This window comes from Akebia trifoliata, chromosome 10, assembly GCF_017979445.1.
Source record: "Akebia trifoliata isolate Shusen 1 chromosome 10, ASM1797944v1, whole genome shotgun sequence".
NCBI lineage: Eukaryota > Viridiplantae > Streptophyta > Magnoliopsida > Ranunculales > Lardizabalaceae > Akebia > Akebia trifoliata.
In genome coordinates, this window is record NC_141384.1 from 19636617 (window position 1) to 19660081 (window position 23465).

General features: G+C 39.4%; 1 protein-coding gene across 3 annotated transcripts in view; it reads right to left on the bottom strand.

The window, feature by feature from the left end:
• Nucleotides 1-225: 225 nt before the first annotated feature.
• Nucleotides 226-23465, bottom strand: part of ALF4 (aberrant root formation protein) — a 47295-nt gene continuing 24055 nt past the window's right edge. The window contains exons 16-19 of one of the 3 annotated variants that reach the window (XR_015181964.1): nucleotides 1316-1603; nucleotides 847-1236; nucleotides 558-764; nucleotides 226-481 (exon numbers count right to left, since the gene is read on the bottom strand). The gene's annotated coding sequence lies outside the window, so the exon portion shown is untranslated. The remainder of the gene's footprint in view (nucleotides 482-557; nucleotides 765-846; nucleotides 1237-1315; nucleotides 1604-23465) is intronic. The other 2 variants (XR_015181963.1, XR_015181962.1) reach the window with 2 other exon arrangements.

The following is a 23465-nucleotide window of genomic DNA, read 5'->3' on the forward strand; positions in this document are numbered from 1 at the left end:
CACTCGAGAATGCTCTCAAAGGGTCCTTTGGACCCCAATCGCACCCTATACCCACTCCCGTAAGCTCACAAACATTCATCAGGCCTCGGAGGACTTAATGATCGATATCACTCCTAAGAAGCCTATTGAAGCCTGAATCAATTGCATACACCATCATAACCATGCAGTAAATACTGAGAAATGACAAACAAGAGTATATAAACAAATTTTTAAATGTTTACATGAAGTCTGAAACTAATACCAAATATTTACATGTCCATACAAGGTACAATAAAAATCAGACAGGATGAGATGCAGCATCATCCCGAGCACTCTGAGTCTTCTGGATAGCTCTAAATGAAGATCCAGCTACTGCACTCGAGCCAGATACCCCGAAAAAAGGTAGACCATGGAAATGAATAATTAAAATGCAAAGGCTTACTTTGGGAGGTGTCGAAAGGTGCACAGAGGTGCTCTCTCCGTCTCGGTGTCGATGATAATCCTGCAAAGATCATGAGAGAACCAATTAGAACAGGATACAAACAAACTACGATCTACCAAAAAAAAAAGTAACATACTATCTTGGCTTGAAGACGAGACTCTCGCAAGGCCATCTCCAGCTCCAACTCCTGGATACGGGCAGCCTGCACCTTTAAGCAAGCCTCATATGCCTCAATAAAAGCCACCTACTCCTCTACCTCAGCCCTCCACCTGTTCTCTATCTCCACGGTCCTCGCTACCTCAATGACGTCATAGCCCTCTCGAAGGCGACGAAGATCATCAGCCTAAAATCAAAATCACAAACAAAATGAGGATAATAAGAAGCAGAAAGTTCTAAGGAAAGAGAAATAGGGACAGAGTTTATACCGTCATAGCATGCTCCTGGATTAGGACCCCTCCGATCTCGGTAATCCCAGCCCGGGCAGTAACTGTAGGCATGATGCATCCAATGGACGCCTCTCGGAACCAAACCTAATAGTCGCCAACCCTCACCAATCTAGTAGCATCAACCCCCCTCGACTGGGCAAGATACTCATCTACTGTCATAGCCCCCGAGATAGGCTTTGGTGGAGTGACAGGGATGCAAAGGATCCCGTCGTGTTGGAAAAACAAGCGCTCCCCCAAGTAGAATGTATATCGATGCTCTCCAATGAAGTAGGTGCAGCATTGTCGCCTGGTATTACACCTATAGGTGTTCCTCACCTCCTGCCTCCCGCTAACGGTGCGGGGAAGGTCTCGCAGAGTAACAGAAAAGATCTGCAAAAGAAACAATCAGATAACAGATACAGATAGCTTCAAATTTGAAAGAATAGAGAGTAAGGGTTCAAGTACTCACGTCTCGTAGGGCTGCTCCTGATAATCTTGGCATCTCTAGTGGCCCAAAAGGCACCCAATGGATAACCCTCGTCGGGGTGACGACAGGTAGGCAAGTAAAATGCGAAATAAACATGGACAAAAATCTGGGAAAAAAGATAAGGTGTCAGACAAGTGAATAGAAGACTAAGAGAGAAGCAATCAAAAAAATAAAACGGAGATCTATTTACCTCAATAAATTGCCAGAAGAAGCGTGTGTAAATCCCAGTTCCACAGGGTGCAGTAATCCCCTCCACCACTCGATCTAGGCCTACCAAGTTGGTGCCATAGATCAGACTCCCCCAATCAAAGTCTCTGATATGATCAATGTAGCGCATCACAGAGAGGAAAGTGGTGGAAACTGAAGAGCCATCCTTAAAAAAGAAGCAACTGCCAATAAGGATAAGAAAGCAGATCCGAAAAATAGTATCAAAGTCTCTATCTCCAAAACGACCTGTTCTCTCTCAATAAGTGTGGGAAGCTTCGTCCTCTCCTTCGATCAGTAGTAGACCCATCAAGATCTCCGTGATAATACACCCCATCTTCCCTACCATAGAGGCAGGGAATCTGGCAATACCAAGCAACTCTCCTACCTTCTGCATTGTCAGCATGGTGAAAGGCAAGGGCTCTCCATCCATGGCAATACCCATGATTGCCACAAAGTCAGAAGGCCTGATGCCTATTTCTACCTTTGGCATATGGAAGAAGTGAGTCATAGGAAACCACCACTCTACCATGGCCAAAAATAAGGGTCGATCCACTCAGAGAGTCAGAATCTGCAAAAAAGCTCCAAAGCCCACAGTAAATAACTGCGTTCAAATGTCATCAAAAAATAATGCAGTAGTAGCTAAGAAAGCACTCCACCTCCCCTTGAAGCTAACCGACGGATAAGGGGTGGAGATATTTGTAGCCACCCCATTTTTTCACTCGCCTGATTAATCAACTCGTCAACTCGATTGCAACGGTTCCCAATGATGGATGATTATTCCATTGCTATATTTTGTTGCTAGATATGTTTCAGAAATTCGGATGAGGTATCTCAAACTAACAAAACTGTACAAACCACGTTACGGTAGGAAAATATAACCTCAAAAACATGGAAATCATCATTTTTCAGACAAAAAGAAGCTTCACGATAAAAATCACTAAAAAATGACCAAATTACCAAAATACCCCTAATCTCAAAACATCCCTAAAGCCTACATTACACTTAGGAAAACCCTTTCAAACACATAAAATAACAAATCGAAACCAAATAAATCATTTCATCAATTTTCACAAAATTCAAAAAATTACAAAAATGCCCCTCATAAAGTTCACGACCATTTCGCACAAAAAATTTCATAAATGATAAAAACCAATATTCCCATTGAATTTTTTATAAAAAATCGATTCCAAAACATCCTGGAATATTAAAAAATGACTTAAAAGTCCTTTCTGGGGGTAAAATGGTAATTTTATAATTTTAATAATTAAAAATTCTGAAATTAATAATTAAAAAATTTATTAATGTAAAGTGAAATCCTAATGAAAATTTAAGTCAATCAAGTAAGATTTAAGTCAAAATCCTAAAGTCAAGTCAATCAAGTAAGACTTAAGTCAAAATCCTAAATTCTAGTCAATCAAGTAAGACTTAACTCAAAACCCTGATCAATCTAATAAGACCAAAGTCAAAACCCTAATAGAATTCTAATTAAACTCTAAAACTATCTAAAAGAATTCTAATTAAACTCTAAAACTATCTAAAAGAAACCTAATTAAATTCTAAAACTATCTAATAGAATTCTAATTAAACTATAAAAATATCTAATGTAATTCTAATTAAACACTAACTCCATTTAAAAATAATTCTAACTAAACACTAACTCTATCTAAAATAATTATAATTACACACAAACTCTATCTAAAAATCATTTTAAAAAATCTATAAATAAGGGTCCCTACAACCTATTTTCGTATAATAAAAAAAAACCTAACAAAAGTATGTCAAAAAACTTCCTAGCCTCCCATAAATCCTAATTTTGAAGTCCCAACTCCTTACCTAACATCCATACCCCAACTTTAGCTTAAGAAACACCTAGAAACCCTTCAAAAACACCCAGAAATCTATAAAAAATTTAGAAATATTCAGATCTAAGAAGAAGGTACTTCGTCTTGAAAGTCTGAAGCGAATCCGGTGACAAAATAAAGCAAGGAGTACTATACGAGGAGCTATTCTATCAGATTTGAGGGAACAAAACCGTTGCGTTGCAAAGATAAATATTTTTATTTTATTTTTTATTATTATTTATGTCTCTTTAGCAATGTAATCATTTTTTAGAATTAGTAGAGACCGGTGTTTGTTGGGCGAGGTTGGTGCCTAACACCTTCCAATCCCGTAATGTGATCCCCAAACTCAGTATTTTTTAGTAGATTAGTTGTATGTTTATCCGTTTTTAGTCAACGTTCGATTCTAGGTGGCGACTCCCAAACCTCAAAGGTCAAAGGCGGATCCGCACACCCCGCGGATCGAGGGCGCTTTCAATATCTAACCAAACCAACATAGATACATGCCATCCCAAACCACACAAAAGAGAGGTATCTGGAACCCTCTCGCTCTCCTTCGTAGGGATATTGACCTTGGAAACCTCCCTGCCGACTTTGCCCGTGTCTACAGCCCTATCCGCATGGTCCCTACCACCTCTACTGCCTCATCTGCCTTTGCTACCCCCACTACCTGCTATGTCCTCAGCGGGACCACTCTGAGAAGTGATAGCCTCCTCTGCCCTGCTACTTGAAAAAGAACCGACCGTAGAAGAAGAATATGGCCTCTATAAGGCTGACCTGGCCTGTCAATCTCTATCGCCACTCCAGACCCTAGAGAAAAATAGGTCCGGGTTTGGTGTCTAGCCTCATTCTCCTCATCTGAAGAATGTTGTGCCACTCTAGTTTGTCGCTCTCTACCCATCAGCAGACCACCAAATTGGCAATCAACGGTGAAAAACCTCATGGCTACCTAATTTAGAGCAACCTATTAGAAAGCCAACCAACCTCACTGACTTACCCAAGCCTACCCATTCCAAACCACACTTAAGCAAATCAAGAAAACCTGAATTTCAAACCTAGCCAAAAACCTATCTACCCCACTCATCGAGTCCACCCTGTCAGAAGTTAAACCAGTACCAACCTATCTACCTTGACTTACCTAATCAAACCCCTATCCACGTCCAAATCACATGATCCCAACCAGGTCAAGATGCATTTCGAAGAAAAGAAAATATGTGGATGTCCGAAACAAAACAAGTATTCAAAGAAAAGAAAATATGGGAGAAAAAGGCATGATAAACGGTATTTCCAAATCAGAAGCATGCCTACAATAGGAAGAAGAATTCAACTCACCTCCATCCAAGCCTAGTTTCAAAACCATCCTTCCAAAATAATTTTGAAAATCATCATCCTTGTAACTTCATCAATCTTACCCAAAAAAATAACCATCACATTATTTTTTAACCCCTCAGTTCTAAACCCGTCCCAAACAGCTTCTAACTACCCTAATTTCTCACCCTGCCAATACCTAAAACCTTTCCCAAAATACCATATTTTCTCACCTAAACAGTCCCTAAAAAATAGTATTATTACCCACCCAAACTAGTCTTAGAACCAACCCATATGCCACCCAAAACAATTATCCAAAACGAACCATTTTTTGAGTAGTCCGCTCCACTTCCTCAAGACCAGATTAACCAAGGTGAAAGATATTTTGAGTATCATAAGGTACGAGCTCACACCACCAATAGATGCCAGTCCCTCATAAGGTTCCTGTGAAAGTTGGCAGAGCAGGGTAGACTAAGAGATCTGCCCAAGAGATAAAAGGAAGACATGCTGCAGGATAGGGATCACAAAGTGGAGCAACCCCCAGTATGAGGGTAGGATGAAAGGGCAGCTGTAATACACATTGTTCTAAGAGAGGAGAGCAGCAGGACTAGGCAGACCAGAATTATTGAGAGAATAAAAAAGAGAAATGTAGAACATTTGGCCCACATCCTTACTACAAGAAGTGAGCCTACCGATCTGAAACTCTTTGGAGAGCAGATGGTGGTATTCACTGAGAAAGATTTGGAAGGGGTAGCGAGACCCCATTATGATGTGCTAGTAATAACCCTGCAAGTAAGCACTTTCATGTTCAAGAGGGTGCTAGTAGATAGCAGTAGTTCGGTGGACATCATGTATGCGTCAGCCTTCTTAAAGATGGGTCTCAATAGGAATGTGCTTGCCCCAACAAGAGCGTTGTTGGTCAATTTCGATGAGAGATCTAATCAACCTAGGGGGAGATAATATTACCAGTCAAAGTCGGCCAATAATCTTGATAACTCGATTTGTAGTCATCGAGGCAAGTTCTCCATACAATGCCATCCTGGACAGATGGTGGACACATGAGATGAGAACGGTCCCATCCACCTATTATCAAGTTCTAAGGTTTTTCACACAGCAGGAGATGTGGGACGTCAAAAGCGACCAAGTTGTAGCACAAATGTGTGCGCTAAGCAGGGAAGAATCTGTTGGAGACAAAGTTCAGCAATAGCAATTACAATGGTCGGACTTGGTGGAGCCCCATGTTTGGAAGGGATACAGATGGTGGATGTGGGACAAGAAAAGTAGATAGGAGTAGGGGCTGAGCTGTAACCAGGGGTGTTAAAGTAGTTAACAGAATATTTGAGAAGGAACAAAGACATATTTGTTTGGTCTATCGATGAAATGCCAATAATTAGTCCCAACGTGATTTGTCACCATCTGAATGTCGAGCCCGACTTCAGACCTGTCAAGCAGAAGCTAAGGAAACTACCACCGTGGTTTAGAGAAACAATGAATGATGAGGTGAACACGCTGATCATGGTCAGATTTATCAGGGAGGTGCAGTTCCCGAAATGGATAGCGAATATTGTGGTAATGCCCAAGAAGAATGGGAAAGTCAAAGTCTGCATAGACTTCACCAATCTGAACAAGGCATGTCCTAAGGATAGCTTTCTAATATCAAGGATAGACTAGCTTGTAGACGCAACTTCTGACCACGAGAGATTGTCCCTACAACCTATTTTCGTATTAAAAAAAAAATCCTAACAAAAGTAGGTCAAAAAGCTTCCCTAGCCTCCCATAAACCCTAATTTTGAAGTCCCAACTCCTTACCTAACATCCATACCCAAACTTTAGCTCAAAAAATACCTAGATACCCTTCAAAAACACCTAGAAATCCATAAATAAATCAAAAATATTCAGATCTAAGAAGGAGATACTTCGTCTTAGAGGTCTAAAGTAAATCCGGTGATAGAACGAGGAACTGTTATATCATATCTGAGGGAACAAAACCGTTGTGTTGCAACGGTAAATATTTTTATTTTTTTATTATTATTATTTAGATCTTTTTAGCAATGTAATCATTTTTGGGAATTAGTAGAAATCGGTGTTTGCTGGACAGGGTTGGTGCCTAACACCTTCTAACCCCGTAATATGATCCCCGGACTCAGTATTTTTTAGTAGATTAGTTGTTTGTTTATCCATTTCGAGTCAATGTTCGGTTCCTAAAGCGTAATAACTAGGTGGCGACTCCCAAACCTCAAAGGTCAAAAATGGATCTGCACACCTCGCGGATCGAAGATGCTTTTAGTGGCAACTCCATTGCGGACTATTGACGATCAGACCTGAAAAATCCCAAGTATGGGAGCATTGCCAGGATGACCTTTTTTTTTTAGTTCGATTTATTTTATTTGTTTATTTATTTATTTATTTATTTATTTATTTTTGTGGCTTGATTGTGGATGATTTTGGGTATTGTATTTTTGTTTTTTTTTTATCCAATTAAGGGTCACTTTTTGATGACCCCTAAATAATGAAATATTCAAATTGACATATGAAAAGGATGGAATGATGAAGGTTGGGATAAAAATGTTAAAACGTTTTTACAGAACATTCTAGTGAGAATTAAGTCTGGACACCTATTAATAAAACGTAGATCTCATCAAGTAGATAAATTTAGAACCTGAATTCACTCAATTTCGTTATCGTTCGATGCAAGTTCGGATTAATCTATAAATCTAGAATTGTTGCTGAATGAAGGTTGGGACAGTAATGTTAAAACATTTTTACAGAACATTTTAATAAGAATTAAGTCTGGGCACCTATTAATAAAATGTAGATCTCAACAAGTAGATTAATTTAGAATCTGAATTCACTCAATTTCGTTATCGGGAGCTTTAGATATCATCGATGGAAATTTGGATTAATCTGTAAATCTGGAATTGTTGCTGAATGAAAGTTGGGACAGCAATGTTAAAACATTTTTATAGAACATTCTAGTCAGAATTAAGTCTGAGCACCTGTTAATAAAACATAGATCTCATCGAATAGATTAATTTAGAACCTGAATTCACTCAATTTCGTTATCGAGAGCCTTGGATATCATTGATGCAAGTTCAGGATTAATCTGTAAATCTGGAATTGTTGCTGAATGAAGGTAGGAACAGCAATGTTAAAACATTTTTATAAAACATTCTAGTGAGAGTTATGTCTAGGCACCTATTAATAAAACATATATCTCATCAAGTAGATTAATTTAGAACCTGAATTCACTCAATTTCATTATCGGGAGCTTTGGATATGATCGATGCAAGTTCGGATTAATCTATAAATCTGGAATTGTTGCTGAAAGAAGGTTGGGATAGCAATGTTAAAACATTTTTACAGAACATTCTAGTCAGAATTAGGACTGGGCACCTTTAATGAAACATAGATCCCATCGAGTAGATTAATTTAGAACCTGAATTCACTCGATTTCATTATCGGGAGCCTTACATATCATCGATGCAAGTTCGGATTGTATTTTCCTAATTCACAGAAAATCCGAATTTATCTAGTGTTAGCACAGTTAATGTTCCTGATTTATTTTGTGAGAGCGAGCTCATTTGGTACTAGGATCTTTTTCTTTGATATTCCTTTGGGATGTGTTTCTAATTTTTTTTTATACTTTAAAAAAAAATGGCTCATCACTCTTCTTCTCAACAATTATCATTCTATCATCAATGTAACATCTATTAGAATCTCAATTTATTTTAGATCACCCAAAAGTGATCATTGATTGGACCATAAAATTATAGAAATTATGCTTATTACAATGTTTGGATCTGATCAATTATTTTATGCCATATTCATTGATTGATTTGTCATTGATATATACATGAAATGTGCATTGAACCATATAGATATGTTTTTAATCTTTCTCGATCAATGTATACATTTTACTTGTATGGTTTAATACCTTTACTTGTATTGGTTTAATTGGATACATGGGCCCATTTGTTTGAAAAAAGCCCTGAGCACACCCTACCCTGTATTGTACACACCACAAGCATGTTTATTGTTTTGCACACTTGCATGTCCCAATATAGCCAACGTGGCACTAGTGCGTGGCCCGGTTTCTTTGGAAATGCGACATCATTCATGAAAACCACAACTCCAGTCACGTACCTTAGGGTATATCAAACTGGGGCATCAGTATCGTCTGATCAGGTGACTCTGAAAGGTATATCGATGCACCCAGGTTGAAGTGACCTGAGCCTTTGACCTATTGTAAGCCACACGGTCACATGCCCCGTTTGCCAATGTAGTACTAGTACATGGTCGGTCCCCTTGTGGGATGCAAAACTATTTATGAAAGTTACAACTCTTGACTCATACCTATAAGTGTATCAAAGATGATCCAAGTACATCAGTTGCACTTCTTGATCAAAAATAGTGCCTAAGAGAGATCCTACTCCTATGTACTACGGTACTAAGAAGATAGACTACGTCTATTCTAGAAAAGAGGTGATTTCAGAGTGCCTTTGCTCAAGCATCGTGCGCTACCTCTGATTTGGGGCTTAAACTGGCTGCTTTTGATTTTAGAGAAGTGGATTGGAATTTTATATTATCACCTATACGGTATATCAAACCAAGTCACCACGTATCGAGAGCTATATAGGTGTACTTGGGCAAGGGTGGCTAGATAAAAATGCATTGCCCATCTTAAAAAAATATATTTTTCAAAAAGAAAGTATTTTCCAGAAAAAAAGTGTTTTCCAGTGACACTGTTTTCTAGAAAAAAAAGTGTTCTTTAAAAAAATATATATATTTTTCAAAAGAAAATACTTCCAAAAGAAAATAAAAGGAAAAATAATTATCTACTTTTGCATGGAAAATTTTTGAAATATGTTTTTTACCAAAAATCTATTTTTTGCATGGACCTTGGAAAATTATCAAAATATGTTTTTATAAAAAGAAAATGATTGCAAAAAAATAATCAGATTTGTGAAAATTATTATTCAATAAAAACATTATTTTTCAATAATTTTCAAGAGTGCAATAAAATTATTTTCCTTCTGAATAATCATTGAATGGATGAATTGTTTAATGGATTGGTGCACAGAATTCAATAAAATCTCAGGATTCATTAAAATGTTATCAAAGGGGTAACACTGAAACTAGTTAAATTCACCTTCAATGAGGTTTAAGGGTTATCATTGTACCTAAGCTCAATCGTCCATCGTCTAGCTAGGGTTGTAAGTCCGATCAGTTAGAACAAACGTTAGTACCAAGTTAACAGTTAGAAATAGCCTCACAATTTCTCAATATTGCCTAGTTGTTCCCTAAAGATCACCATGCCTCAATTTTATTAGTTGTAGGCAATGTCTCAATCCTCAATCCTAATCAAGCCCATTGTGGGTAGTTGTCTTGAATTTTCATAAGTTATTTAAGTTAGCTCGAGTCCAATTTTTCAATGTCATGTTTTCTTTAAATCGAGTCTACTCTTTTTCTATTGAATCAAGTTAATTTGTCAAGTCTATAGAGGTGTTTGTCGCCCCATCTGAATTTGATCGGATAAAAGAAATTTTTGAATACCTCGAGCGCATTAACGAATTAACTAATAATCTGGCTTCAAGGATATATGTTTCCCCTAAATAAGAAAAATAAGGGTCGGGCTCAACAACTTTCAATCAGAAAGCAAAGGTCATTGAACCTTAGAACAAAAAATAATTTCCAAGAAATTCAGATAAAAATTATCTTATCCCTAGAGGAACACGAGGGGATAATTAATTTACTCAGAAATTTCAAAAGACTTGTTCGTGTGAGGGTATGTTAGGTACAAGCTTGGGTGTTGTTCAACACGGAATAGATACTCGTCTATATCGATGGAATCAAAGAAGATGTTAGAAAATATATTAGTGTTATCCCCACTACATCTCGAGTTGAAAAGTTCATTTAAGCACATGTTATCAGTCGATATGGGGGGGTACCTTTTGAGTTGATCTCTGATAATGAGTCGTACTTCAAAGCTTAGGTCATTTCTCCATGTTCAAAGTTCAAGATTCGACATCACAAATCATCTCCCCACATTCTCAGACTAATGGAAAGGTTGAAACAGTCAATAAAAAAATCTCAAGATAATCATCAGGAAAATGTGTCAATCGCACCAAGATCCGTCAGAGAAGTTACCATTCACACTATGGGCCTATCAGTCTTCCATTGGAGTTATTCCCTACTCTCTAGTATATGATATGGAAGCAGAGTTAACAGTTGAAATGGAAATCCTGTATCTCAAGGTCTTGATAGAAAGTCAATTGTTAGAAACAGCCTAGGTTCGTCAGTAGTACAAAGAAGTAAACCTAATCAAAGAAAAATAACTTAAAAGTTCTGTACCAAGTGTAAACTTATCAGAGAAGAGTCACTCATACGTTTGACAAGAAAATCAAAGTTCGCCACTTACAAGTCAATGATTCAACCGTCTGACTTCAAGATCAGGATAGAATTGAACTACCAGAGTCAACCAACCTTAACCAGATCAAGCGGTACTACATTTAAGGAGGTCATCTTTGGCCGAATCAATTTTCCTACTACCTAGTTCATTATCTACTTTCTCAGTCCTTTGCAGTTTTTTCAAAAACAAATATCTTTTTTCTTTCTCAGCCCGATCACCTAACCTAAGGGAGGGAAAATACGAACAACGTTTTGGTCTGATCTCAAAAATCTGGGGTGCGTAGGCAACTTGAGAAGTTACTTCAGGCCCAATCACATCAAAATAAAAATAAAAATAAAAATTCCTACATACAAAAAAATCAAAAAAAAAAAAAAAAATATATATATATATATATATATATATATATATATATATTATATATCTATATATATATATATATATATATATATATATATATATATATATATATTGTCATTGTGGAGAAGAAAATTCAAAGAAAAAGAGAAAATGCCACACGAGGGGCGTTCGGGTTTTTGAGCCTTAGAATTCATTTTCGTTTTATACCCAGTCCTAAGCCTACCTATAAAAGTCCTTCTAAGTACCGTGTGAAAAAGTCAAGGAAGGTAGCAAAGCATGACCAGACAGTAACTCTAGAAGTTCAGAAGAAAAAAAGAATAAAACCTATTAGGTTGAAAACTTAAAAGGGCAACTTAGACAAAAATTAAGGTAAGCTCGCAAGGTTGAAAATCCGAAAGGACGACTTTGGTAACAATCAGAGCAAGAGAAGAATTTAAGTTTGCTAGATTGAAAATCTGAAAAGGTGATCTAGGCAAAAGCTAGAGCATGCTTGTTAGTTTGAAAATCTGAAAGGGCAATCTAAGCAAAAGTTAGAGCAACAAAGAAAAATAGAAAAATCTTCGGGGAGTTAAAAAGCTAAGAGCAGTCCGAGCTGAAACATCAAAGGTCCGAATAATTAAGTTCAATACTTAGCTTAAACTAGGTACAGACTCAGAAGTCACAAGTATTTTGTCTACAATCGATCTAAAAATTTTTACTTCACCAAGTGAACCAAGGGAGAGAATGGTGAATTCTATGATGAATCTCAAAAGGAAATATTTGTTCTCTTGAGCCTAACTCAAAATCTTCAATAAAATTAATCAAAATTAAAAGTTGAATCTTTATTGCGCTTGTGGTAATCAAATATTTCAAACCTTCATACAAGGGGCATTTTCTTTCTTCTCTAATATGTAGCTTTCCCCCCTTATACTAGGGGCATTTTTTTAATTTTTACATGATGTGTTCAATTATCTCCAATGCCATGTTTCCTGTCAAACTAGAGGCATTTTATTTTTTAAGGTTGAGCAATGTTAATCCTAAATGATAAAAGGAATCCCAAACTTAAAGTTACCCTCTTGATAACAATTTTTCAAAAACCCATAAGGTTCAAAAGAAATAAAAACTCAGGTTTTAAATTCATAAATATTTTTATAAAAAAAAAACCTTGAGGGTCAAACAAAAGCATTCCTGATCTCATATTTTGGTTTTTGCCCAGAGAATAACTCATTTACCTAGAGCAGGAGATAGGGCATTCTTTCATTACCAGATTCATTTATCTTTTTTCAGATCCATTCATTCCTAGATTCGATCATTCTCTTTCAGATTCATTATCTTCTAGATTTATTTGTTCCCCGATTCAATCGTTAGTCTCCAGATTCATTTTCAATCTCATCCATATTCATTTTAATCATTATTCTCTAGATTCATTCATTCTTTTCCAAGATTCATTCATTCCTCAGCCAGTTTACTCAATCAAATGTCGCCAAAGGTTAACTTGGATTTTACTCAATTACCGCCAAGGGTTATCTTGGATTTTGCTCAATTGCCGAGAAGGTTAACTTGGATTTTGCTCAGATGCCGCCAAGGGTTAACTTGGATTTTGCTCAGATGCCGCCAAAGGTTAACTTGGATTTTGCTCAGTTGCTGCCAAGGGTTAACTTGAATTTTGCTCAGATGCCGCCAAGGGTTAACTTGGATTTTACTCAGTTGCCGCCATACGTTATCTTGGATTTTGCTTAGTTGCCGCCAATGGTTATCTTGGATGTTGCTCAGTTGCCACCAAGGGTTAACTTGGATTTTGCTCAGTTGCCGCCAAGGGTTAACTTGAATTTTGCTCAGATGCCGCCGAGGGCTTTCTCGGAATTATGCTCAGATACCACTGAGGGTTTTCTCTGAATTATGCTCAATTTTATGCTCAATTTTATATTCAAATTTTACTTAATTTATGCTCAGATCTAGCTTAGACCATCTCTGAGATTTATCTCGGATTTCGAGTACACAATTGCACACATTAGTCAAGGAGAATTTTCTAAAATTCAAGGATCTGACACCGTCAGTGAGAGTTCGCGCTCAAGGACCTGAAAACTTTCTAGTTCGGGGAGAGTTATTTTCAAGGATCCGAACATCCTGACGAATTGCTGAATCAGACTGCAAAATGAACTGTCACTAACTTTGGCATTCGGATATTGTACTATCTACCAAAATAGATTTACTATCTAGTTTGCTTCAACCCTCTACGAAAGAGGGGCATCTGTAAGCACCCCATTGTTTCACTCGCCTGATTAATCAACTCGTCAACTCGATTACAACGGTTTCCAATGATGGATGATTATTCCATTGTTATATTTTATTGTTAGATATGTTTCAAAAATTCGGATGAAGTATCTCAAACTAACAAAATTGTAGAAATCACGCTACGCTAGGAAAATATAACCCCAAAAACATAGAAATCATCATTTTTCAGACAAAAAAAACTTCACAATAAAAATCACTAAAAAATGACCAAACTATCAAAATACCCCTAACCTCAAAACATCCCTAGAGCTTAGATTACGCTTACGAAAATCATTTCAAACACATAAAAAAACAAATCGAAACCAACTAAACCATTTCGCCAATTTTTATAAAATTACAAAAATGCAACTCATAAAGTTCACGACCATTTCGCACAATAAATTTCATAAATGACAAAAACCAATATTCCCATTGAATTCCTTACGAAAAATCGATTCCAAAACATCATGGAACATTAAAAAATGACTTAAAACGCAAAAAGTCATTTTCGAGGGTAAAATGGTAATTTTACAATTTTAATAATTAAAAATTTTAAAATTAATAATTAAAAAATTCATTAATGTAAAGTGAAATCCTAATTAAAATTCAAGTCAATCAAGTAAAACTTAAGTCAAAATCCTAAAGTCAAGTCAATCAAGTAAGATTTAAGTCAAAATCCTAAAGTCAAGTCAATCAAGTAAGACTTAAGTTAAAACCCTAATCAATCTAATAAGACCAAAGTCAAAACCCTAATAGAATTCTAATTAAACTCTAAAATTACTAAAAGAATTATAATTAAACTCTAAAACTATCTAAAAAAAATCTAATTAAATTCTAAAACTATCTAAAAGAATTCTAATTAAACTATAAAACTATCTAATGTAATTCTAATTAAACACTAACTCTATTTAAAAATAATTCTAATTAAACACTAACTCTATCTAAAATAATTATAATTAAACACTAACTCTATCTAAAAAGCACTTTAAAAAATCTATAAGTAAGGATCCCTACAACCTATTTTCGTATATAAAAAAATCCTAAGAAAAGTAAGTCAAAAAACTTCCCTAGCTTCCCATGAATCCTAATTTTGAAATCCCAACTTTAGCTCAAAAAATACCTAGAAACCCTTCAAAACACCTAGAAATCCATAAGAAAATCAGAAATATTCAGACTAAGAATGAGGTACTTCATCTTAGAGGTCTGAAGCGAATCCGGTGACAAAACGAAGCGAGGAGTACTATACGAGGAGCTGTTCTATCAGATCTAAGGGAACAAAATCGTTGCGTTGCAAAGGTAAATATTTTTATTTTTTTTATTATTATTATTATTGTCTTTTTAGCAATGTAATGGTTTTTGGGAATTAGTAGAGACTAGTGTTTGCTGGGCGGGGTTGGTGCCTAACACCTTCCAACCTCATAATGTGATCCCCGGACTCAGTATTTTTTAGTAGATTAGTTGTTTTTTTATCCATTTCGAATCAATGTTCAGTTCCTAAAACATAATAACTAGGTGGCGACTCCCAAACCTCAAAGTTCAAAAGTGGATTCGCACACCCCGCGGATCAAAGGCACTTTCAATATCTAACCAAACCAACATAGATACATGCCATCCCAAACCACACAAAAGAAAGGTATTTGGAACCCTCTCGCTTTCCTTCGTAGGGATCTCGACCTTGGGAACCTCCCTACCGACTCTGCCCATGCCTACACCCCTATCTACATGGTCTCTACCACCTCTACTGCCTCATCTGCCTTTGCTACCCTCACTACCTGCTATGTCCTCAGCGGGACCACTCTGAGAAGTGCTAGCCTCCTCTGCCCTGCCACTTGAAGAAGAATAGACCGTAGAAGAAGAATCTGGCCTCTAATAAGGCCAACCTGGCCTACCAATCTATGTCGCTACTCTAGACCCTAGAGCAAAACAAGTCCGGGTTCAATGTCTAGCCTCTTCCTCCTCAACTGAAGAATGTTGGACCACTCTGGTCTGTCACTCTCTACCCATCTGCAGGCCACCAAATTGGCAATCAACGATGAAAAACCTCATGGCTACCTAATTTAGAGCAACCTATCAAAAAGCCAACCAACCTCGCTGACTTACCCAAGCTTACCCATTCCAAACCACACTTAAGCAAACCAAGAAAACCTAAATTTCAAACCTAGCCAAAAACCTATCTACCCCACTTACCAAGTCCACCCTGTCAGAAGTTAAACCAGTACCAACCTATCTACCTTGACTTACCTAATCAAACCCCTATCCACGTCCAAATCACATGATCCCAACCAGGTCAAAATGCATTTCGAAGAAAAGAAAATATGTGGATGTCCGAAACAAAACAAGTATTCAAAGAAAAGAAAATATGGGAGAAAAAAGGCATGATAAACGGTATTTCCAAATCAGAAGCATGCCTACAATAGGAAGGAAGAATCTGCTAGAGACAAAGTTCAGCAATAGAAATTATAATGGGGGGAGACCAAACTTGGTGCAGCCCCATGTTTGGAAGGGATACAGATGGTGGATGTGGGACAAGAAAAGTAGATAGGAGTAGGGGCTGAGCTGTAACCAGGGATGTTAAAGGAATTAGCAGAATGTTTGAAAAGGAACAAAGACATATTTGTTTGGTCTATCGAGGAAATGCCAGGGATTAGTCCCGACGAGATTTGTCACCATCTGAATGTCAAGCCCGACTTCAGACCTGTCAAGTAGAAGCTAAGGAAACTAGCACCATGGTTTAGAGAAACAATGAATGATGAGGTGAACAGGTTGATCATGGCCGGATTTATCAGGGAGGTGCAGTTTCCGAAATGGATAGCGAATATTGTGGTAGTGCCCAAGAAGAATGGGAAAGTCAAAGTCTGCATAGACTTCCCCAATCTGAACAAGGCATGTCCTAAGGATAGCTTTCTGATGCCAATGATAGACTAGCTTATATACGCGACTTCTGACCACGAGAGATTGTCCTTTATAGATGGTTACTCTGGATATAACCAGATACAGCTCAACCCAGAAGATTAGGAGAAAACGGCATTCATTACAGAGCATGGGCTCTATTGCTATAAGGTGATGCCTTTCGAACTGAAGAATGCGGGAGCCACCTATCAGAGGTTAGTGATAGAGCTGTTCAGAGATTTGCTTGGCAAAACTGCAGAGGTGTATATAAACGATTTGCTAGTCAAGAGCAAGATGAAGGGAGACCATATTAGTTATCTAGAAGAAGTCTTCTCCAGGATAAAGAAGATGGAATGAAGCTTAACCCAGAAACGTGTACTTTCGTGTTAACCTCAGGAAAGTTCCTAGGGTATCTGATTACAAAGAGGGAGATCAAGGCCAACCTAAATCAGATCAGAGCATTAATAGAGATGTCGTCTCCAAAGACCGAAAAGCAAGTCTAGAAATTGATAGGGAGAATAGCCTCATTAAATCGCTTCATAGCCAGATCCTCCGATAAGTGTAGGCCCTTGTACCAGCTGTTGCAAAAGAACTCCCGATTCGAGTGGATAGAAGAATGTGAGCGAGCATTCTCCAAGTTGAAGGAGTACCTTGGCCAGCCACCCATACTCTCCAAGTCAAATGTGGGAAAAGAGCTAGGAGTGTATTAGGCCACTTCGGAGCATGCGCTTAATTCAGTATTGGTCAGGATAGGGGCAATAGGGGAACAACCCATTCACTTCTTGAGTAAGACATTCACGGATGCAGAGATACATTACACGAGGTTAAAAAAGGTGGGGTTAACACTGGTTTATACGATAATGCGCCTACAACCGTACTTCCAAGCACATTGAATGCAGGTCATCACAGAATTCCCTCTAAAGATGATTCTGGGAAAAGTATAGGGGTCAGGCATAATGGCCAAGAGGGCAATTCAGTTAGCAAAGTTCGGCCTCGAGTACAAGCCTAAATTATCGGTGAAAGGCCAAGCAGTAGTCGACTTCTTGGCAGACTTTCCAGTAGAAGAAAAAGTCGAATTATTGATAGAAGAGTTGCAACAGGTAGAGAACGAACAAGAGCCACCAAGGGGATTAGGGTGGAAAGCCTACGTAGATGGTTCATCCAATTTTGAAGGGTCAAGAATTAGAATAGTATTGATCATACCAGGTCGAGCGAGGATAGAGAAGGCGGTAACCCTAGGATTCAAGGCCTCAAATAACGAGACAGAGTAAGAAGCAATGCTACTTGACCTCGAATCCTTGACGGGACTAGGGGTAACAAAGGCCACGATCTACAGTGACTCGCAGTTGGTGGTCAATCATATAAAAAGGACATTCGAAGCTTGAGATCCTCGAATGCAGCTCTATCTTGAGAAAATCAGAGTGACTATGCATCAAGCAGGAGACATCAAGGTTGAGCATGTACCAAGAGCTGATAATAGGCATGCAGATGCCCTGGCCTACATCACGTCGATGTTGGCTGGACAGAACAAGAGGGAGCTACTATGAGAACCCTTCCATAAACAAGTTTGGGTTGCCCAGTTTAGTGGTAGCTGAAGTGGATCGAGGGTAGATAAACCTGATCTTGGCCTACTTATAGCATGGGAAACTGTCTAGCGACCCGAAGGAAGACCGGAAAGTCAAGAATATAGCAGAGAGGCATATGGTTCTAGATGGGACTCTATATAGAAAATTCGTAGGAAGACCACTCTTACCCTGTTTGACTTCAGTAAAAGCAAAAAAAGTGTTACGAGAGATCCATGAGGACGACTACAGGAACTATTCAAGGGGGAGAATTTTAGCGCATAAGGTACTGACCCAAGGGTACTTTTGGCCCTACTTGCAGAAAGATGCAGTTTTGTATGTCAAGCATTGTGATAGCTACTAGAGGCACAGGAAGATAATCAAGCAACCAGCGATGCAGCTTCAATCCCTAATCAGTTCTTGACCATTCACTCAGTGGGGGATTGAATTAATAGGCCCGTTGCTTATGGCTTCAAGGAATATTGTTTTCCTGCTATTGGCAACCGATTACTTCACTAAGTGGGCAGAAGCACTCCCTTTGGTCAGGATCTAGCAACAGGAAGTCTAGAAGTTCCTCTGAGAGAACATTATTTACAGGTTCGATTTACCTCACACTATAGTTTTCGATAATGGAATGTAGTTTACAAGAGAGTAGATAAGAGAATTTTACAGTGAGTGTGGGATAAAGCAAGTGTTCTCTACACCCCAGTACCTCCAGGGTAATGGGCAAGCCGAAGCCACAAACAAGGGGCTACTAGACATTTTGAAGAAAAGATTAGGGGAATCCAAGGGTAAGTGGACTTCAGTATCGCACGAGGTCTTGTGGGCTTACAGAAAGACTGTTAGAACGTCCACGGGAATGTCCCCATTTGCCATGGCTTACGGGGTAGAAGTAGTAATCCCCACAAAGAATAGATTTCCCATGATGAGAACCAAGATAGTGCAGTCTGGAAGAAATAGCCCACAGCTAGTTGCAGAACTGGACCTATTAGAACAAAAGCGAAACGCAACATTAATCAGACTAGAACATTATCACAGGAAGCTGTAGAATTGCTTCAGTAAGAAGGTTCACCCTCGCTAATTTCAGGAAGACGATCTAGTGTTGAGGCGAGTATTCCAGAATACAGAAGAGCCGAACAATGGTAAGTTAGGAGCAAATTGGGAAGGGCCCTATAGGGTTGTAAACGTGGGCCAAAAGGGAGTATATTACTTACTCACTATCAATGGTCAGGAAATACCCAAACCTTGGAATGCATGTAACTTAAAGAAATATTATCAATAAATGTTTTGTTATATTTTTGCCTTTTAGCTGTGTTTGCAGGAATAAGTTGAAGAGGGGAGTCCAATCGGGACTCAGGCCTATGTGGGTCTCTTCTACCTTCATTGGCGGAGTGTGATATCTGGTTGAAGCCCAACTCTGACACGAGCAACAATAGTTGTGTGGATCCGGACCTATGTGGGTCTTCTCTACCCAATTTGACAGAGAAAGATGGCTGGTCGAGATCCTACTATGTCATTAGTTACAAGCAGATTTCAGTGGATTCCAGCTGGGACTCGGGCCTAAGTGGGTCTCCTCTGCCTTCATTGGCGGAGTGAAATGTCTGGTCGAGGCCCAATTCTGACACGAGTAACAATAGCCGTGTGGATCCAGTCAAGATCCAAACTTATGTAGGTCTTCTCTGCCCTCGTTGGTAAAATAAGATGGCTGGTCGAGGTCCTACTCTTTCATGAGTTACAAGCAGCTTTCAGTGAAATCCAGTCAAACCTATGTAGGTCTCCTCTACCTTCATTGACCGCGTAAGATTTCTAATCGGGGCTCAGCTCTGGTATGAGTAACAATAGTCGTGTGGATCCAGCCTGGATCGGGACCTACGTGGGTCTTCTCTGTCCTCGTTGGCAGAGTAAGATGGCTGGTCAGGGTCCTACTCTACCATAAGTTCACTACTCGAAAAGATAACCAAATGATTATAGCCGAAGTTGAGAAAGAGTCAGAGCCTTCTTCAAGGACAGTGACTCAAATAGCCGATTACGCAATCAGTACAACTCAGATTGTGTTGTAGTGTAGAATTGAAAAGAGTTAGATCCTTCTTCAAGGACAGTGACTCAGATAACCGATTGCACATTTAGTACAGCTTAGATTGTGTTGTAGAGTATGAAAAGAGTCAGAGCCTTCTTCAAGGACAGTGACTCAGATAACTGATTGCGCAGTTAGTATAGCTCAGATTGTGTTATAATGCAAAGTTGAGAAGAGTCAGAGCCTTCTTTAAGGATAGTGACTCAGATAGTCGATTGCGTAGTCAGTACAGCTCAGATAGTGTTGTAGTGCATGAGAAGAATCAGAGCCTTCTTTAGGGATAGTGACTTAGATAGTCGATTACGTAGCCAGTATAGTTCAGATTGTATTGTAGTATGAGCAGAGTCAGAGCCTTCTTCAAAGACAGTGACTAAGAATGTCGTTTTAGCAATCAGCTAAGTGTAGATTGTGTTACAACTCAAAGCAGGGTAGAGTTAGAGCCTTCTTTAAAGGCAGTGACTCAGGCAGCCAATGGCACAGTTAATGCAATTCGAATTGTATTTAGAGTATGAGCAGAGTCAGAGCCCTCTTTAGGGACAAGAACTCAGATTACCGTCAGCATGGGTAGTTCAGCCCGGACAGTGTTGCACGTAGCCAGAGCCAAAGCTCAAGAACCCTTTACAAGGTTATACCAAAAGTAGCACCTACTTTAAGTAGAACCTGGGGGGAAGTAAAGTATAAAGGAAGTATGATTGAGCAGTTAACATCGTACAAGAATAGTTAGTAGTATAAGTGCTTGAGCAAAAAGTATGAATAAGCAGTGAGCAGCATGTAGAGCAATGAGCAGCGTGTAAGTATCTAAACAGTTAGCACTTTCAGTATGCGTAGGGGTTGTTCTAACCAACGTATATGCCAATAGTGTAGTCAGCAGAAAGAGATTGTAAAGGCAACAGTGCGTGTAAAAAGAAATTTTTGTCATTAATAGTTAAGAAAAAAGTACAAAAAAATCTCAAAGGAAGGGATAAGTGCAGAAAGTACAAGTACAGCAACAGAAAATAAATCATCCTTCAAAGGAATGCTGAATAGTAGAAACAGGAGCAGAGAAGGATCTGTTTCATCAACAGTGCTAGGGGGATCAGTGGTTCTGTCTTGATCCTCAATGACAACAGGGATGGATGGTTGGACAGGGGGTGGATCAACATGCTAAGCTGAGGAACCCGCTGCTTGAGCGAGGTTCAAGTCTAAGGTAGCACTAGCCTCCATAAGATCCCAGGGGCTCGAGTAAGGATAGCAACGGGATTCCCCTCCTTGTTCAGTTGGAAGGGAGGAGCGCACCCAAAGCGCCTAGTCCAAGGAGAATGCCGGGTAGGGGATACTTCTGGAGCATCATCCTGGTCCACCTCACCGTCCATAACCTCTTCTTCGTTCTCGTATTAGAGCTAAGCAGCCTCGAAGCCTTCATGATAATCCTTCGAAGAATACTCCTCCATTAGTTGAGAATTTCGGGCCTGCCGCTGCCCTAGTAGCTTCCTTGTTTCAGCCTCATCTTCTTTGGCCTGAGCAGCCCTGATTGAAACATGCACTTGTTCTCAGAGAGGTCAACTTTAATTCTTACTGTCGAACCTTGTCCTAGAGTTCTGCTAGTTCGGCATCTCTCCATTGCACTCTCTCCTTGTAGTTGACCAACTCCAGTTACAGAAGTCCCTGGAGTTCAATCAGCCATTTATTGGATGCCTCCAAGTCTAAGTTTGCTTTGGAGAATTGGGCCAGGGTACCTTTTTGGGAAAATTGGCTAGAGGAGGCCAGCTCAGCCTAGAGCACAATTATTTTCTCATCCTACTCTCTGACCAGGATAGCTGCCCGATTTTCAACCTCATGCCACTTCAGGAAGGCCACGGTTCCGTATATGTGCACCTTCGAAGAAAGAGCAAATCGTTAACACAGAGACATCAGAAAGCAGTTGAGTAGGGCAGTAAAAACAGAAGTTACCTGATGAAGGCCATGGACGAAATGACTGAAGCCCAAGTCAGCATTAGCTCGGTCAACAACGTCCCAATCCATAGGAGAAATGGACTGGGAAAGCAGGGAAGCAGCGATTACGGGGTCCTTAATCCCACGGCCTTTATTGTGAACGTAGCAAGTTGGGCGGAAGAGGTTGCCTTCATTCCCATCCCGAAGATAAGTTTCGCGACCCACCCAAGCAAAAGCAACCTCCTCTATAGGGGTCTTACACATAAAGAGGCTCTCGCCCTCAGACCTCTCAGAGGGGGAAGGGCTCATCATACTTCTCTTGACCAACCAATGTCTTTTCCGCAGCCGAAGAGGAAGAATAAGGCTAGTAGCAGCAACTATAGTTGGAGTTGAGGCAAAGGACAGAACAAAGGTAAAAGACCCCCCGGCCGTGACCACAGGAAAAGCAAAAGCAGAGACAAGAGTAAGGGCAGCAGGCTTCCCAGATGGTACGACCTCACCAGAAAGGCTGGTGCCACGAGAAGAGTGGTTTTTCTTCTTCCTCCACACCTTTGTTGGGACGAGTGGAGGAGCAGCCCTGGTGGAAGTGGAAAGAGGGAACTCTGAGAAGTCGATATCCATGACATCGGATGACATAGGCAGAAGCTCAGAAGTACGAGCTGGACCCGACAAGCTAGAGGGAGGAGCCAAATTACTAGGATTCCATCGTCGTAGAGTTGACAAAAGTAGATCACAACCCTCCTCGGTACGACCAACCCGACCAGGTGAAGCTTGTCGTAAAAGTGGTTGAGGAACGACGCCTAGTAGATCGTCCACAACTGCCTTCTCAGCAGCCCTAGTTCGGAACTCCACTAACTCTGGCCTCCGATCTTTAGATGCTCTGCGCAGTATCTTCCTAGCCTTCGCATCCGCCAAAGTAGAAGATTATGTGGAAGTAACAAGAAGAACCATAAAAAAAAAAATAGGTAGTTAATGAGTAAAGTTCATATCAAAATGTAAGTTAGCAGCCCCAAGACAGCATTACCCTGGAAGTCATGGGGGACTCTGAATCCCTCACGGGGGGTGCCAGGGGCAAATTCCCAGTCTCCAAAAAGGAAGAGGGGGCCTTTATTCCACCTTTTATCAAAACTTGGGAAATAAAGTGTTAAAGCCACTGCCGCACTTTTGGATGACAGTGAGAAAAATCTTGGCCTGTTGGAAATCACCTTTAGGTTGTACCGGGAGAGGAAGTCGTTGGGGATAATGGCCATCTTCTCTACATCCTCCACCAGACGGTAGAAGTTCCCTAACATCTGTCCCGAGGATCGGTTTATTTTACTCAACA